General features: G+C 39.1%; 1 protein-coding gene across 1 annotated transcript in view; it reads left to right on the forward strand.

Moving 5' to 3' along the window:
* The window catches only part of LOC311249611 (cadherin-18), a 182,737-nt gene that overhangs the window by 14,703 nt on the left and 149,458 nt on the right, over positions 1-18,576 (forward strand). The gene's annotated exons all lie outside the window — the stretch shown is intronic.

Here is an 18,576-nt window from a genome sequence, read left to right on the forward strand (position 1 = left end):
ACAAAAATCACATTCATCTAAACTTTGCTGAACAGAGACATACATTGCAGTGAAATACATGTAAAATATACAATTAAACTTTACCCAACTGGCTCACTCCTTTGCATTTGGCGCTGATGTGTAACAATGTGATTGCACAATAATCATCATCTGATTTATGACCCACTCTCTCAGTCCTACACACATCACTGACCTTTACTTATAGGTACATTTGAACTGGCTGTGTAGTGGTGAGCACGCTTGATGTGGAAAAAATGTACGTGCATGTTGCTTTAATGTACATGAACCTCTGGTTCACATCTGTCCCACACGGTGCCTGTTTTACCGTTCTTCATGGACCGTGAAGTGAGAGTCTGTTGTTATGGCTTCACTGTTATGTCTCTAATCCCATCATAGAGTGTGATCATGGCTGAGGCGGCAAGGTTCATCCGATTATGTAGCAGATATGAACATAAGAGTGTTTTACTGCGCCATAAAGAACGTTTAATGTATGTTACGACCTGCTGTCAGAACAATCACGTACTGCAGTGAATCCATTTGTTAAGAGAACACATGTCTAGAAAAACGTGAGGAGGTCACTGACGGAGACAGCCCCCTCTTCTGTAGTGTGCGAATCATCTTTCAGTCCATTTTCTACACCAGTCGTCCGCTAGAGTCTTGTTATGCTTGTTCCACAACTTGGTTGGAGGTGTGGTGCATCCTTAGATTGGAAAATTCCAGTTGACCTAACGTGCATGACTTTGGTGTGTGGTAAGAACGACCAAAAGGAAATCCTCAAAGTCCAAATGGGACATGTAATCTTGACATATTAAAGTCCATTTGCCATGCGGTTGCTTCTACTGCTTTAATATGTGATATAAAAAAGTGATTCTTGCATTTTGTCTCAGCTACTTTGCTTTTACATTTTGCTGTTGCAACCTTTTTTCGGTGTGAACCTGCTACCTCTCAAATCCCAGCTAGATCGAGTATGTAATATTGGATTGGGACACAATACAAAACAACACTGCGTAACTTTCTTGAGTCCCAAGTTGTCGAATACTGACAGTGTGGGTGCTCGGGTACGACATGTCATGAGAGAAAACAATCAACACTCTTCCTCCAGAATAGCTTTAAAAGTCACACAGTGTTGGTTGCTTCCTCTGTCTCTCTCCACTGTACTGAAACCCTCAAACCCAGTCTCTCTGTGCGTCTCTATCAATGGTGCTGAAACTTTCAAACCCAGTCTCTCTCTGTGTCTGAAACATTCAGGTCCAGTCTCTCAATGTGAAATCTATCCGTGGTCCTGAAACTTTAAAAAACCCCCCCGTCTGTGTGTCTCTATCCATGGTCCTGAACCTTTAAACCCAGTCTCTCTGTGCATCTCTGTCCATGGTACTGAAGCATCAAGGTCCTTTCTCTCTGTTACACAAAAACAGATGATCTAGTATAGATCTAACACAGTCCCATGATAGTAATTAGGATATAACAAACTAAAAAGAGCCTATATTTAGTCGTTAAAGTTTAATATTGTTCAAGGCAGACATCGAGAACATGAAACAAACACAATGAATTTGAAGCCTTTCAGAGTCTGCTACAAGACTCATAACTCTTCCTCCTTTGAAAAAACTCGCGGGGTGCACAGGGCATGTGGAGCCTATGGGATTTTAAAGAAAATGTTCAAGTTCCACACGCCTCCAGGAAACCGGTGGTAGAAACAAAAATGTGCTTGGCAGCCTGTGCACTTCTTTGAACAATAAATAGCCGGTGTTAACAGGCTTTTTTTCAGCAGAGAGTCACTCAAACTACTCGTGTATGACAGTTGTTGTTGTCTGGGTATGGTGGGGAACCTGTGTTTGTCAACATTCAACAATGATGGATTTTAAGTTTGAGGGTAAAGTCTCTATTTCATGAAGGATGAATGAAAGATATTCTCTGAAACATATTCCACCTCTAGTACTGTGCATTATGTGGCACGTAAATGAAAATATATGACTCGGCTTTTTCTTTTCCGGTTTTAATTGACAACACATACACAAATTCAATTTGGCTTACTGACTAATAGTTCAAAAGACACTCTTTAAAAGGCAAATCCACTCTTAAATAAATAAATAACAACAAAATAACAAAGGCAGCAGCATCTACTTGAAAGCTCTTTAAGTGGTAGTGGTAGCTCTGCCTTAATGAAGCATTAAACCTCTTGACGGGTATAATAATACACAAGACAAAGCTCTACATTCTCAAAAAATAACAATTATCTATGAAACACATATTTAAACCTTTGGGAAAATAACTTTGGTACACTGAAACACAAAATAGTATTGTCACAATGGAAAAAAGGGTCTAAAAAAATCTTTAATAAGCACAGAGCTCCGTACTGATTCAAAAAATGAAAGCCAAAATTAATCATTACGGCTTCTTTCCAACTGATATCTTGACAAAACATTATAAATCAGGGGCATCGCCCCAACAGTGCTGATAATGCGTTTTCCAGCTCTGAAACCATTCTTCTGAGGTTTTGGGGACCTGGGGTGGAAAATGAAAGTGATGACCCACACTTTAATTATTTGGACATAAAAGGGAGTCATTATTAGTGGTCTGTGTCTCAGACGAATGTCTGTGACAGGCATGCGAACGTGAAAGTCAAGGTTACGTTAGTTATGATTAACAGCCGGTCTCAGGCACAATGGTCTGTTGCTTTTGAGCAGAAGAGTCAGTTAATGTTGTTTGACTTTCACATTAATAATGTTTAACAAATCCACAATAATTCGAATAAAAGAATACGATTTATTGGCTGTTGTTGATAATTATAAGCAATACGATGATGGTCCCTTTCTGACATCATTCAAAACCATTCCTTACTTGAGGCACACTAGTCTTCTAGACTTCAGGGACTCAGGATGTACGTGACGGCTCCAAGACAGAGGGTCTTTGTCAATTTAAATCATTTCCCAGTTCAATGATTGCCCCCTCAAGTCTCTGAGCAGCCTAAATATTTCCCACTTTATTACTCATAAAGCCCTACCGATTGTATTACTCATATCTGGGCAGATTGGATTACGGTAAAGCCCTTTGACTCTATCACTGTTGATTTCCCCCGAGGCCACAGGACGAACTTTAATGAATCTCCATTTTTACCAAAACCCTCGCTGTGAGGTGTCTTAATTTGACATGCCACGGGCAATAAATGAGTCAAAAGCCCAGACATCTCAAATGACTAAAGGTGGCAGGTTTTGACCAGAGTCAGTAATGTCTGATTAAGTTCCATCAAGGCGAAGTCTTTAATCTAACAAATTGCCAAAAGAAATTTAAATATTTTAAGAAGTGACTCAGCGCATCGCTAAAGACTTGAAAGGAAGTTCTGCTTTTTTTTTTGTTACACATTTAATAAGGCCAAGAAGTGTAAGATCAGATTCAATTTATTTAGTAAGTGAAACATGGGAGGCTGGTGGTAACACAGAGATGTTTACTACCAAACTACATATTGAAAAGTCCAGTGTTTAATACTAAAATAAAAAAACATCATTATGTGTTCTGGATCTCTTTGTGCCGCTTGGTTTGGAGAGACGCAGACATCTGCCCCTTTTACTTATTTAGTGTATTCGCTCTCATCTTGGTCTTTGTCATGAACTGAGTACAATCTGGCTTATTTCGGAGAGCATCAACTTTAGTTACTGTCACAATTGCTTAAAGTTTTGCGAAGGTTATAGCCACACTTAAAGAGCATTTTCCTTTTTAAAATAAAAAGCCCCACTCACAGAAGAAAACTCCTCTGTATTAACTTGTGTTGTCAGACATGAAGGCCAACTCATCCACCCCCCGTCAGTAGATTCCTTCTTGTGTATCCACCACATAATCCTTTCATTGTGGGTAAATTTATTCCTCTTACTTACTTATTCCTCTCACTTATTTGCATTTTCAGACTGTGCTCATTTCACGCTGTCCTCTAACAAACGAACGTTTGCTTTGCACCACGTATTTTTATCATACAATATTTATGTCTGGTACAAAGCTGGTGATTGCTAGAGGAATTTCCCCAATAGCCATCATTCATTATCAAGCAGATTTCTATAATGCAAGCTCAGAGAGGAGGCATGTTTGTTACACACAGTGGTTCTGACCCTTTCGCTTCTTATTTTTGCTAGTTGCAATTTGTTGATAAGGAATTCACGCATATTAGATTCAGTAGCTCCGGTTAAGAGCATTGACTTCTTTTTAAAGTGAAATGCAAATGTAGGAGTACCGGAACTGAAATCTAATCAAATAGACAGCGGTGACCTGACATTATTCTTCAACATGATGCAACTTGGTTGCAATCACAGTCAAAATTCAGCATGTCTGACGCAGGGATTAAGTCAGCACTGCGTGAGCCATCAATAGCCGCTTCTCCGCTGACCTCCAACACAGCACACTACGGTTACGTCTTAATTGGACCGGCTTCAGTAAATGTTCGATGCTGGAGACGTAGACCAAAATCTCCAAACCATGTAGGTGTAGCATGGTCCTTGACCTCCTCCATAGTCAACATCTGTGAGCAAGTACATCATTCTTTTGACGCATGAATTTGACTTCTGCTTGAATGCTCGCCCTGCATGATTGCACAAAGGATTGCAATATCAAATCCTGTTGGTAAATCTCACGGTTCCTGAAATATTCCACTGTCGGATGGCTGATGTCACAGTGAGCTTTGCTTTTTTTTTTTTAAACATTTTTGACAATTTGTTAAAGCTCCTGTCAGCAGTAGAACAAATAAGCTTCTCTGTACCATCGCTGTCGAAGCCAAAGAACCATGGCAACAGATAAGTTCATGTTTATATTCAATATAATGTAAATAAATTATGTTTGATGAATGTGCGTTGGTAATGTGTTTGATTTTAACAGCGAGAGAAAAAAACATGATGGCGCTTTTTAATTTTTATGCAAGGATGACTTTATCTATATTTAATTCTCAATTTCATCTCCGGAGATTGCAGCTCGATCTTCCTGACCTTGAAACAGCTTGAAGCCAAACAGATGAGAGGAAAATATCTGTGATTAGCAGGAGACAGAATAAAGATGCATTTTAATAACGTCAGAAGGTTACTCCTGGCTGTCCTCTGACCACTGTATCCTGTGATATCCGACTCTGAGTGACCTCAAAGAAATTAAGTAAAGGACAGTTAATGTAGTGTGTTTTAACTTGTCAGGATGATTCACTGTCTCTCCTCGACTCTCTCTGCTCTTGAAAACGTGAAACCTCACTGTAGCTTGGGTAGTCACAGCATTTCTTCCAGTGTACTTCAATTCAATCTGATAACTTCATGGAAAATAATCATTTTGCCAACTTCGGAGCCCGAGAATGCAGAATTGATTATTCTTTTTTTAGGCAGCGCATTTGTTTATCTCAATGGAGTAGGGACCGGTCATGGTGACAGCATGTCAATTTCAAGATCAATTGTTGCCTCCTTGCCTCTGGCCTTTGCATTGCATTAGCATAGTAATGACTTTTTGACCCTTCTTTTTAAAGTGGAGATCTACATTCCTAGTTGAGGAGACAAATGGCGTACCTGAAAGTCATTTGTGGTCTGTGATGAATTATTCTCCCCAGGACCTTGTGTATTCACACATCAAGCATCATAATTGACCATCCACTCATGTATTGTTCACAAGTGTGAGGCTGGTAGTCTGAAAATGTCTTCCATTAACTGCATCTTTTTTTTTTAAATTAGCAGTTTGAGAACTGCTTCTTGCTGGTACATTAAACTGCTTTCAATCTCTGAAGCACCACTGCGTGTGCATTGTGACATACTGTAGTATCAGTACTAAGTGGAAGTATATATAGACACGGTGCACTCGGAATAAAACCACACTATACACTCACACTCAAGTACAGTTTAAGTACAACATGTGAAATGTGTTTCTATGACGACAAAAAACGTAAAATACCATTAAATCATTCTACAGTAAATATATTATTTATGAAAATATTTCAAATGTCAATTAGATGTCTATATATAAGTAAACTGTATAATATGATTGCATGTGTATATTCTTTCTGAATGGATGAATAAATTACGTTTTGGTAATTATTCCTTCTTTTCAAAACCTACTGCCTACATTACCCACAATGCAACGTATCCACTGAGTGACTTGACTGGAGGTATTTTATCAGTTGACATACTATAATGCGCTATAGGTGCAGTCTTCATAGGCAGTGTTTGTATTGCATCGTATTCACAACTATGCATGGTTCACATTGACTTATGACACCACAGAGTCATCTGAGTCACTGACGAAATATGTGCAGTAGCCTATAACACTGGAGATATCACAATAAGTACTCGTTAAGCAATCTGCCTTGCCATCTTATACAGGCTTTTTGACATAAACTTCAACAAAAGTTCAAAAATTGAGTAATTCCAAACATGATCCAGCCTAAACATTTCAATCGCAAAAACCATTTCCCCCTTCAGTGGAAATGTGCTGCGAGGGGCGCCCTGGAGGCCTGGGGGCTAAGGCGCGGGTCCGTGAACCGTAATGCTCCCAGTTTGCTTCTGGCTGGGAACCTTTGTTGCCTGTCAGTCCCCATCTCTCTTATCGTTATTTTTCTGGCATCTCCTTCCTGCTGGTTATCAAATAAAGGCATACAATTCCTGAAAGAAGAAAAGAAAATGGAGCGTTCTTCTAAAAGTACATATGCCACAACAGCCAGGGGCAGAAAGTGATTACATACGACTCTCTCCTTCCATAAGAATGCTTCTGTTGTGCTCTTTGTTAAGTTTTAATGTCTGCAGCTGCATGGATCATAAAAACGGATTTTGCTGAAAAGGAACATGCCTGCTCAGCAAACCTTCAGTGGAATAAAACAAACAAATAAATAAACAGACGAACATGTTGAACCTATCCCTTTAAGTAGTCACGTTAAATGTGCAGTTAAAGTATTTCATGCCGTCTGGAAGCAATGCAAACATGCCAGTTGTTGTTTTTGTTAGAAATGTCTTGACGTAAATAAACGTACTGCCTTTAGATGTATTTCAATCAACGTGTAGTGGTTGCATGGGAGATATAACAGAAGACAGGGCAGTTTGTTCAGTTGGGAAGGTTGGAAAAAGTGCTGGCTGAGAACAGTGAGAGGGGCCCTAATTAAAAAAAAAAATAAATAAATAAGCGGATCGCCTATTCACAGATGGCTGAAAGCCTGCCATGCAAGATGTCCCTTAGGATAGAAACTTGTCGTCACTGCCAGGCAGATATTTGGCATTTTAGAAACTGTCAGCAAGCCTCATTTGCTCTCACGCCATCCCGCGCTCGTTTTCCGCGGTCACATAACTGTAGAGCCTTGGCTGGCTTAAGGTAAGTCCTGTCTCAGCTGGATGTGGGGAAGAAGCACAAACATCACTGTATGCCAGAAGATGTACTCAGTGACATGAAAAACTGTGATGAGGAGGCTCGACAGAAGAAATCTTAGTCAACAGCATAACCATATGTAAAGATTTAACATGAGCTACACACGCACACAGCAGTTGGACGGGAGTTAGTCATGCGGTGGGGTAAACGTCAACAAGCATATCTAGAACTAGAGACTGCCAAATGTCTCGGGAGTTATGACTCTAAACAGGTTTCAAGGTCAACTGTGGAGGAATTAGTGGCATCTAACAGTGCGGTTACAGATGGTTTATCTATCGCTGTGAGACCACAAAGGGAGTTGTGGCGGTCCAGCAGCACACAACTTTCCCCCAGGAGACTGCAACTTATTGTTATCATATTGATTTATTATTTTATGTTTTTTGTTGTTGTCTTTTTTCTTCAGTTTTCTTCCACAGTTTGGTCCAGTTTAGGCAACAAAACTACTTAAAATAGTCCTTTTTCACAACATTTAACTTGTCAGAAAGGCTTCCATTTGCCTATTTTTCTGGTTTCGTTCCCGAGTTGCAAAGCTATGACAGTACAAAAAACCATGATCGATCGGCTGCAATGATGCCCACTAAAAACGCAAAAACACATAAGACCCTCTCGGGAGCTATGGTTTGGTTTGTCCCTTCTGGGCTACTGTAGAAACATGTGGTGTATCAAAATGCGGGTCTGTCATGCACAATCAGCAGTAAAAATGTAAAGTTAGCTTGCTAGCTAGCTTGTTACAGAGACATCAGCAAAGAAACACTTGTAGCAATTGTTTTATGCTTGTTATAAAAGAAAAAGGACCATAATTCATTGAGCAACAGAGTTCTCATAACCATTGTTTCGAAGTGTGCCTCTAAAAAACCTCTGTTTTGAGGGCCATGTCGCCTGAACACCTCTATCTTCCATTTCTGCCAATAGAGCCCAGAAATCCTACAAACAGCACCTTTAAATAGCCAAAGGGTTGTGAAATGCACCACTTAACACAGACGTAATGTTTTCCTGAGCATATAATGACATACGTTGTTTCCTCGTACGGCGATGATTCATGTCACTGATTGACTGAACAAATAAGCCACATATTTGATCATCGAGTCCCAGCAGACTTTGTTATGGCTCTATAGCAGCAAAATGATTTTCCTGTAAATTTAACAGCTTAACTGATTATATGTCTGCAGTTGGGTTCATTCCTCCACTAATATCTGACAGCTCATTGTCCTTGCCTCAGTGCTACCTGTTGTCAAGACCTGAAAGGACACTGTAGCTGTATTTTCCAGCTGTCCAATGATATCACCTTGTGTCACCTTAAACCAGAACGACTAGCCGATTGATTTTCCTCCAACGAATCGATGCGTTCTTATTCATGCAGCCCTGGCAGACGTTTCACAGTTGTTTTAAGGAACTGTTGGCCTGAGAATTGAAATCCTGTCATTATCTGCTCGGCCTGATGTCACTCGAATCTCCAGTGAAGTTTGCAGGCCACAACGCACACATAGGTGGAGTCAAGAAAAGATAAGTGATCTAAAACAATGCTCACATTTGCATTAAAAAAAAAGTTTTTATCTCTTATTTCCCCTTAATTTTTTGAACATGGAAAATCACGAGTTATCCAGTCAAATTTTGTCAAAGATTTGTAGATTTGGACAAAGTTTGGCTGCTCAGCTGGAGTTTGAGGTGACTTGGGTTGTGTGGAGATATCAGAACGTATGGATTGCACAGTGCTCAGTCACAAAGGCAAATTTTGATGTGACATTTAAAGTTCAACATCAACCAGCCCACCGGTTTGTTGAGCTCATGTGAAATCTGGCGATGCTTGGGATTTATGAATGAGCCGTTTCTTGCTTTGTGAAGCAGAAGCCATGTGTTTTGGACCAGAAGGGTTGCAGTGTCTCCAAAGTCCCTTATTATTGCCAGTAGCTGTTGCAGCACTCATTGCTCTTTCAAAAGACCACTTGTTAATCACACAGCGAGGTCGGAGCCGCAACATCTTTGCCTTTGATTTTGCGGTGATGATAGCTGAGTAGTGATCGTTCCGTTTCTCAGATTTGGCAGTTCGTGACAATCCTGTTCTTCTTTTAGTTACTCCAAAAAAAAAAAAAAAAAATCACAGCCACCGCTAGAAGCATAGAACTGTTCATTTCCTGCGCGCCAGAGGATTTCTTCCCCTGTAAGACACAGCAGACAGTGGGTGGTTAGAACAGTAAATGAAAGCTTTCTGAAGGCTTTAATTTACTGTGTGTTGAACAGTCAGTCCTCATGGTACAGTGGCTTGAAACGGCCTTGTGATTGCAAATGCCTGTCTGCGTGTGTGCAGCCATGTGTGGAATCCACATTAGCAGCACTTTGCCTAAAAAGCCAGTGGCATATGTTTAGATATCAGACTCTCTAAAATGACATTTTGGTGATTTTTGGAGAGAATTAGGTTCACTGTTCCTTGATCAAAGCTTAAAGTTGAGACTTTGACCATGAAGCTAGCTGTGGTCAAAACTAATTGAAGCCCTGGTGGCGATGTCTCAGTCCACTAATGAAGCGAGTTCAGTGAATGACATCTTCCACCACTCTCTCAATCTCAAATTTAAGACCACCACACACCGAGGACTGTACTTACTGTATTATTATTGAGGAAAAAAAAAAAATCTCCCATTTGAATTAAATATTTAATCATATAAATACCACTAAATGTTTCAAAAGCAGTGGAAACTGGCTCGGTGGTATAGTTTCCAGCTGTGTCTGATAAATATGTAATAAATTCCAATTAGCATAATAGCTCACTTTTACAGAACAATTCTCTGTCATTACAGCTAACACAATATAGACTATAATAATGGTCATAAATTATTATTATCCATGCCGTGACGCTGACATTGAAACATCGCTCCTACGTCCACTGTCTCACTTTGAATTCTTAAACATACTGTGGTTCATTGTGACTCAACCTTGGACTGAAAAAAGAGACGGTGCCCAGGAAACTGTAAATTACATTCAGTTTTTATTTTATCTCTCCTGGGCTTGACCCAATAAAGCAAACATTTCATACTGAACAAGTGCCAGATTTGAGTATTTCTTCAGTTAAACGTCTGGATCTCTTAGTAACACTTTACAATAAGGTACACAAAAATGTGAGTATCTACTAAGGAGAGAGTGAAGAATGAATCTAGAACTAATTTATATTTAATTAATCGTTAATGCGTGATCTCTGAATAACTTTTGTTTTAGGGAATATATTGCTGACAATGATGAGTTCCTATTGACCTGATTGGGAGATACTATATTAATGAATCATTAGGTAATAATTATCTGTGTATCCACACACTGACCAATGTCTTAATGAGTGTTCCTGATCAACTACCAGCCCTTGAGTGGCACAAACTAGTAAATACTCATTAATTAGTAATTAATGAGTCATTAGTTACTCTTGTTGTCCCCTTCAAGTAAAGTGAAACATAATACGAAGTAGTTAAAAAGTACATTAGTTTCTAAATACTTAATCATTAGTTACTTACTGAGCAATTAAAAAGTAGAATCATTAATTACTCAGTACTTAATCAGAAGTTAGTTTTGTTGTGTACTTTCAAGAAGTGAAGTATAACACTGAGTAGTTAACAAGTAGAATTATGAATTACTGAATTATTTAGCTAGTTACTCTTTTTGACCCCAGTGAAACATAATAACTGAGTAGTTACTAAGTACTCCCTCATTACTTCATGACTATGCTACTGAGTTATCCCAGTTATTCAGGGATTACTCACAAACGATTCCTTGATCATTGAGCGGTTCTTGATTCACTCCTCATGCTTCCCTTAGTAACTATTTGTTTTTTTGTACTGTATATCTTATTGTAAAGTGTTACCAAGCTCTTAAATGAGCTGTTATATGCACCCAAAAAACCCCACTGGCACGTGTGGATCAGATGATAGTAAAAGTGCTTTATATGGTTAAATCATGGTTGGTAGTGCTTATAATTATTCATCTTAGTGAAATAAATCAGTTACAAATCAGATATCGTGTTGTTTACGTGTGGTTAAACTTGTTTCCGAACAAGTGGTAAATGATTACCTCCGTAAGATGCCGGCAATTAAAACTCTGTATTGATTGAAAACATCAGCACTGAATAATTATAATAATGTAGATCCTTAATTTCAGTTACATGTTTTGTACAGTATAATTGCTATCTCTAGATGTTACAGTAATTTATATTCCTTCCTGGAATGCAATCAACACGAATAAACGGGGTGTGTTGTGTTTTTCGGTTCCTATGATTCATGCATCACTTAAACATCCCAGATGTGGAAACAGCATCACACAAAATAATTTCCTGCACTCTGAGGCAGAAGCAGTACTTTATTATTTCACTGTTCAGATGTATTTTATTTTGATTCACATTTAGTGGCCACACAGGAGTCGAGTTTACTGATCGCCATCTCACTGCTGGCTTCCAAAGGAAATGAAAACAAAAATGAAAAACAAAAAAGATGTCTGACTCCACAAATCAGAGGAGGTAAATGTCTTTTGTGTTTGTGGAAAATACAGACCTTGCAGCTACTGAAACTGTAGGGGTAGTAAACATTCAATCTGTCTTAGGTTCCCTTCAGAAGCAATTCAGAAAATAATGCTTTTCCTTTCAGCTCCCTTTCAGCTCGCCTAGTCTTCACTGTTATGATTATTTCACAATAATTGACATTTCAAATTAAACAGAGCTTTTTATTTTACACGGGACGAGGAAGGACAGTCCATTGTAAATCTTCTGCGACCATTCTGTATAACAGAATTTTCATAGAGGCAATTTCACAGTGCATTATATCTTCAGTGAATTCAATCTGCTTCGAAATAATCTGAGTAGTTTTAAGGGTTAACTGCTCGTTTATTACAACCCTGTTTGACAAATCCTAAAAACAGTACAAATACAATGTATTACATGTCTTACTACATCAACTTCATTGATTTTTGTAACGTTTCCTCTGAGTTTAATGGCAACATGTTTTAAACAAGTTGGGAAAAGGGCAACAGAAGAAGTTGTGAAATGCTCCAATAACACCTGTTTAGAGCATCCCACAGGTAAACAGGTTGGTAGCAGATGATAGTACCATGATTGTTCACCACTTTGTCAATCACATGATTGTGTAAAGCATATTATTACATGGGCTCGGTAATAATAGTTTGTTTTCAAATGATTGCGTTCTGCTTGTATTTGCATTTTACACAGCTCCCCAACATTTTTGGATTTGGGATCATACAAACTGATGAAATAATAAAAAAAGATTGCAATGATAGCCGATGAAAACAGACTGAATCTGGACAGCAAAAAAGGCACAGCAAACATGTTTTACTATTGGGAGAACAAAATGCATTAAAAGGCACAATAGCAGTCTCACAGTTCATGGAAAATGTGTCTAATTTTAAGAAAATAATTTGATTACCATTCGCATTAAACATTCTGCAGCAACTACATAAATAAAAACATGATGCAAATTATCCTGAGGGTTTATAGGATGTTCAGGACAAATTTAATCCAATAAAGTGAAAATTAAGCCCTTGTTGAGGTGTCACGATGAGGGCAGACAAGGTGGACCCAAATGCAGGAGACTGCAGGCAGCTAGATCAATTGCAGACCTTTAGACTGGATTTAAATACCAACCAACCTAACGAGGGGATGAGGTGCGGGTGGTGTGAGGTGGAGACACACAGGTGAGGGTAATGAGTGGAAAAACACTAGGAACAGGGCTGGGTTAATGAAGGAAAGAGAGCAAAATACATCACCAAAACCCAGAAAACACATTGCACAAAATGAAACCGAAATGACAGGACCATGACACGAGATTTGGGATATACATACACAAAAAACAATTAAATGAAATGAGGACATTAGGTCTGAGGGCCAAACTTGAAAAATCACAACTAAAATTATTTTTAAAGTTTTTGCATTATTTTTTTGAGAAAATCCATCACATGAACTTGGAAGTTTTGTTCTGTTGAAGTGAAATTTCAAAGGTAGATTGTAAAATTACTTCTCTGTAAAGTCTGAGAATATTACGCAAGTAACATCAATGGCTGAGGCTAGAAAACAGATAATTTTTTGCAGACTTGCATGACAAACTGGTCCTGTGCAGTTTAATAGATGTTGCCATTAACCAGACATTTAAGGTCTAATGAAAGATGTTATCGAGTTGCAAAGTGTGGACCCAGTGTTTGTTTGAGCTTGACCCACATTAGGGATTCAGAGTCGGGATATCTCAGCCTCTGCCGCTTTGATTTGACCATTCTTTTTGAAATCTGCCTCTCAGAAGTCCCTTAGCCTGAGGACAGTGCGGTTCGAAATTTCTACCCTTTTAACTGAAAAAGCCAAATACTGTCTGATAGCATTATAACGATCTGCAATTTGCCCTTTAATCTGTTAGGATTATTAGACTTTTATTTGATCATTTTCTCTTCTTTAAGATGCCTCATCAATGTGAAGTACCCAGAACTAAAATCCAAAGTGCGAGCCACTCAAAAAAACTTGTTTCTAAAGGGCTCCTACAGGATTACTACAGGTGCCTACAGCTTTGCCTGGGAATCATAAAGGAGACTGTTAATTCTATTTCAGTGCAGGTATGAGTGAGAGAGCAGGGTCTGTTGTGTGCAAACCTCCTGGGCTGATCTCCATGACCACCTCTCATTGAATAAGTACCCCGCTCTGACTCTCAATTGTGCAACCTTGCTTTTTGTGTGTGTTGTTGTTGGAGTCTGATTGTGCTTCACCCCGTGGTAGCACAACCATTAGTGAACACCCACAGTGAGCTCCAATGCCATTGATTTTCACCTGTGTGCAAACCTCTGCTTCGAATAGGCAATCTCAGTCGCCATAAGGACAAGAGCATCGTATTAACAGAATTATTCATGTACTTTGGACAGCTTTCCGCACACTCTCTGCACTGGGCTTTAGTTTAAGCTGTTTCCCTGCAGTTGGAAATATCAAACCCTCCAAAATGTCTAATAACACATCAATCGTAATAAGTAAGGGACCACTTAAAAACCATTTCTGACAGCAAAATCCGTCCCATGACTGAACTAGTTTAGTTTCTGAGTACAGAATCCAATCAGAGTATACACAAATGATGGCTTAAGCTGACCCAGTTTGTACAAAATAGAAATTGTTCTTTTAAAATATGTCATATGTAAGAGTAGTATCTGTGATTACATTCATGATTTGAGTCGCATCTGCAGCCATTTCACCATCTGCTTCATGAAATTAAACCTGTTAGGGGAACAGCAATCAATAACATACATAATGCACATAGTGGATGACTGAGGAACTAGAGAACACATATACTCCTTGGAGAGAAAATAAAAGCATAAGCAGGGACAAAAGCGAATTCATCTGCATGAAGAATTGTTGTGTTTGGTGATTCATCCCACTCGGGAGCCTCTTGACGATTGGAGTTCAGTTTGTGATGAGTGACAATCAGTCAGTCTGCCGACTTGTGCATTTCCCAAAGGCTAGAAAAATGAAAGGAAATAGATACAACCTATAGTTTGACCAGAGTGTGAAGAAGTCAGATTGCTCTGTATGTATAGAATGAAGAGATATTGTGCATTAATGTACATCTCATTCCCTATGTGCATAATAAACAGCGAGTAAGCTCTGTGAAGGGAATGTTTTCAGTGATTCACCGTATATTTATAGCACATTTGACAGCTGGGGCAGTCATATTATATTTGCAGTGCAATCGAAGCATATTATTGTTCATTCATAAAAGTGCTCACAATAGACAAGTGGTATCAATGCAGGGACGCTGGTCGAAGCTGAGTACTAAACTGATCTCCCAACCAGTTCGTGATTTGTGAAACAAAAGTAAACAGCAGGAAGCAAAACTGAGACATTGGTGCACCGCAAGTTTCAACCAATAAATGACAAGCATGGCTGACATGCTCACTGTATTGCGTTTTGTGTGTGTGTGTGTGTGTCTGATGTGTTTTTAATGTGTCTGTATGTTCTTTGCTGTCCCACAAAAAGCCTCTCAGAGAAGATTAAAGTGTCTTTTTTTTTTTTAAAGGCCAACTATATATAGTTTGCTAAGGAAAACCTCTACGGATTTTTTTTCCTGTTACCATTGGGAACACAAAATGTGCGACAGAAACTGTCAAGAAATGTGGCTACACATGACAAAATCAAATTTCACATAATTTGCATGCCTTAATTGGTAGACAAGGTTGCCATTCTCTTTAAAACCCACAAAAAAAAAATCACAAAAGTTAGATTTTCATTCATTTGACATCTAAATAGCAGATTTAAACTGCATTAAAGCACATACAAGTGAAATTGAAGTTGTTCTGGAACCAATTGAACCAATCATTTGATATATGTCCTTGTAGTTTGTGAGCTACAGCGATGTCTGAGAGTTACTTGTTTAATCATTTTTCGAAAAAAAAAAGAAAAAAAGAATATGAAGGATAATACAGGCTTCTCTTGTCCCCTGTGATGAAAGTCTAAAAAGGATGTAAAAACCAAAAAATTGCCCTCCTACTCGGTTTTAGAAATATGTGCATAACTCAGCTAAAACTAATAAAAAATCCACTGTAGACATCAGTTACTGCTTGGTGAGAGTTTAATGTTATCATATTGTAACATAGTGATATGATCATATCATTGCGTTATCGTTTGATCCAATTAATGTCGAAAGTAATGGTCTAACTCAGCTGTCAAAACAGTGAATTACTTTATACGCAATTTCGCATTCATATTGTGACATATCATACCTTACACTATAGGGCCAAAAGTGACACCATGTCTAGATACCTTTCTGTACTTTTGCTCAGGGGCTGTTCATAGGTTTTCTTAGGTGTTATGACTGTAACTGGAGTAACAGGACTCAAATGCAAAACTCAGAGATAAGATCTTGAGTAAGAAAAAAACCACAACAACAAAAAAAACAACAACAGAGTCTTTATTTGCCAAAAGAGAGTTTGGCACACAGCAATCAGTCAGTGAAGGCAAACAAATCTACGGTAGTAGGAGAATGGCAAAGGCAAGGTCAGTAGCAAAAATCCCACCATATAACAAAAAAAAACCACAGAAACACTTGACACAAGGACAACTAAGGCTGCAATGCTAGACACTAAAGTACTGAGACAAATTGGCAAGCTGTGAAGGGAAAATGGAGACCAAATACAGAAGGCAGGGAAAACCAACAAGGACCAGGTGACACTAATCAGGGCAATCACACAAATGGGAGGACACAGAAGGCAAAGAATGAAGTGATCTAAAGCGAGACAAGAGGTGAGTATTTCAAAATAAAACAGAGGAAATGGAACATGAATTCATGAATAATAAGACAAGACCTTCAGAAACATGACAGGATGTGTCACCAGACCCTTTTGTTCTACTGAAATCTTAATGCTTTACCATATAATGACATTTGAGACCATACAGTACCTCCAACAATGTGGCAGCAGTGTGCAGAAAGAGCCTTCCTGATTAACTGGCTTGCTACCAGGTTTCAACTTTTTGTGGCTAGCAGCTTATTATTTCCAATAAGTTTGAAATTACTTGTCCAACAGTCAGAGATGGGTGTCATTTTTACCCTCCATATACTTTAATTGGTTGTCCACTCACTTTTGGTATACAAATTGATATGTATTGCAGCTATATTGCCAGTATCGATATTGGTAAGTTACATGCCAAGTTCTGTCTAAAAAACAGTATCTGTCCTGTTGAGACATTGACAACAGCCTTTTGTTTGTAATGAAACAGAAGGAGCAGAACTGGGTTGTTAAGATGAGCAGTGTAAGCCGTGGCTGAACATCAAAACAACAACATCAACAGAGATAATAAAAAAAAAAGTTGTATTTTTCCTGTCTGGGTCATTTCACTGAAAGTGATCCGAGGGAACTGCAGTTCAGAAACACTTCAGCAATTTTGCACCAAAGATGTCGGCAAAAATACGAAACACATTTGACCTGAATAAAAAGCGTCCTCTTTCTAATAGCTCAAACTCAACAAGCTGCCGTACAAACAGCGATAAGTCAGATCCCTGTCAGGAACTTTCCCTCTGGGTCTCACCTTTTGCCGTGATGGATTGTAGCAGCTGAGTTATGATCTGTCAGAGGCGAGAAATTTTGATTTTTCCTGAGCTGCATCAGGTCATGCCCTACTGTCACCGTCTGCTTGAAATATTGATGGCAATTATCTGCTGGTGCTGGTGGCCACAGTTAGATCGTGGGTGTCTGGTTGATCTGGGTGACAACTTGTTACATCACATTGTACTGTAGCCCATATTAAAGTGGTAATCTGCAAGACCCTTGCGGTGGCTATAACTTTCTTTCCATGCTGATTTGGCTGTGTTGCTTCTGAACTGTGATTCCCAGAGAATCACTTGTCAATTAAAAGCAGTGTGGGCGGTGCTGTTTTGTATTTTTCTTGATGAAGTTTAAGTTTCTGTGGGCGGCAGCACTGTTTTCATCGTCTCTTCAGACTTAGTGGTTATTCCTTTGATGGCTAAAATATACCCAGTTCTCCTTCAGAAATATGTCCTGCAGAAGCTTTTAAGGAACTGTGTAAAAGTTAATAGCACTGCGTTACATAAGTTGAAGCTCCAGATGTTGGCGCCAACATAGTTTTCCATCCAAAAACGGTTCTGTCGGCACTGTGAAGTCTGAAAGAGACTGAAGCAAAAGATATTAAAAAGTAGCCGCCATAACATTGTCACTGGTCTCCATGCTGCTGAACATGACACACTCGAGCAAACCATTACAGTAGCTACAGTAATACTCAGGCCTTGCCCAATATACAATACTAACGAATACAGATATTAATTCCAACATAATGATTTATCGAACAAATTACTGACATTGATCAATCAGTAATAAACAATCCCTGCAAATTACAACAACCAGGTACGTTCCCTCTGCTGAATAAATTGTGCCGATCATGTAACAGATCGATCATGCGGCTGCACGCTGCCCTTGCACTGCACGGATGTAAATTCACAGATGTGAATCCACATGCTTTCCAGAGATAAGGAAGTGGAAGCGCCATGAATGGGGAAACAAATCCCGCTTCCCCTGACTGTCCTGCCTCATCCTACGCCTTTAACCAACGACCATGAAAGCAAAATCCTGCGAACCAAACATGCGTGCACTCGCACAGACACGCGGGCGGGCTGGAGGTCAAAACAAAGTAGTAACGACAGAGGAAAAGATTAGAATGACAAAGGAGAATGGCACTGAGTCGGGAGAGCTGTGGGG

The sequence above is a fragment of the Pagrus pagrus genome (assembly GCF_965226575.1).
Source record: "Pagrus pagrus genome assembly, chromosome: 20".
In the NCBI taxonomy this organism is placed as follows: Eukaryota; Metazoa; Chordata; class Actinopteri; order Spariformes; family Sparidae; genus Pagrus; species Pagrus pagrus.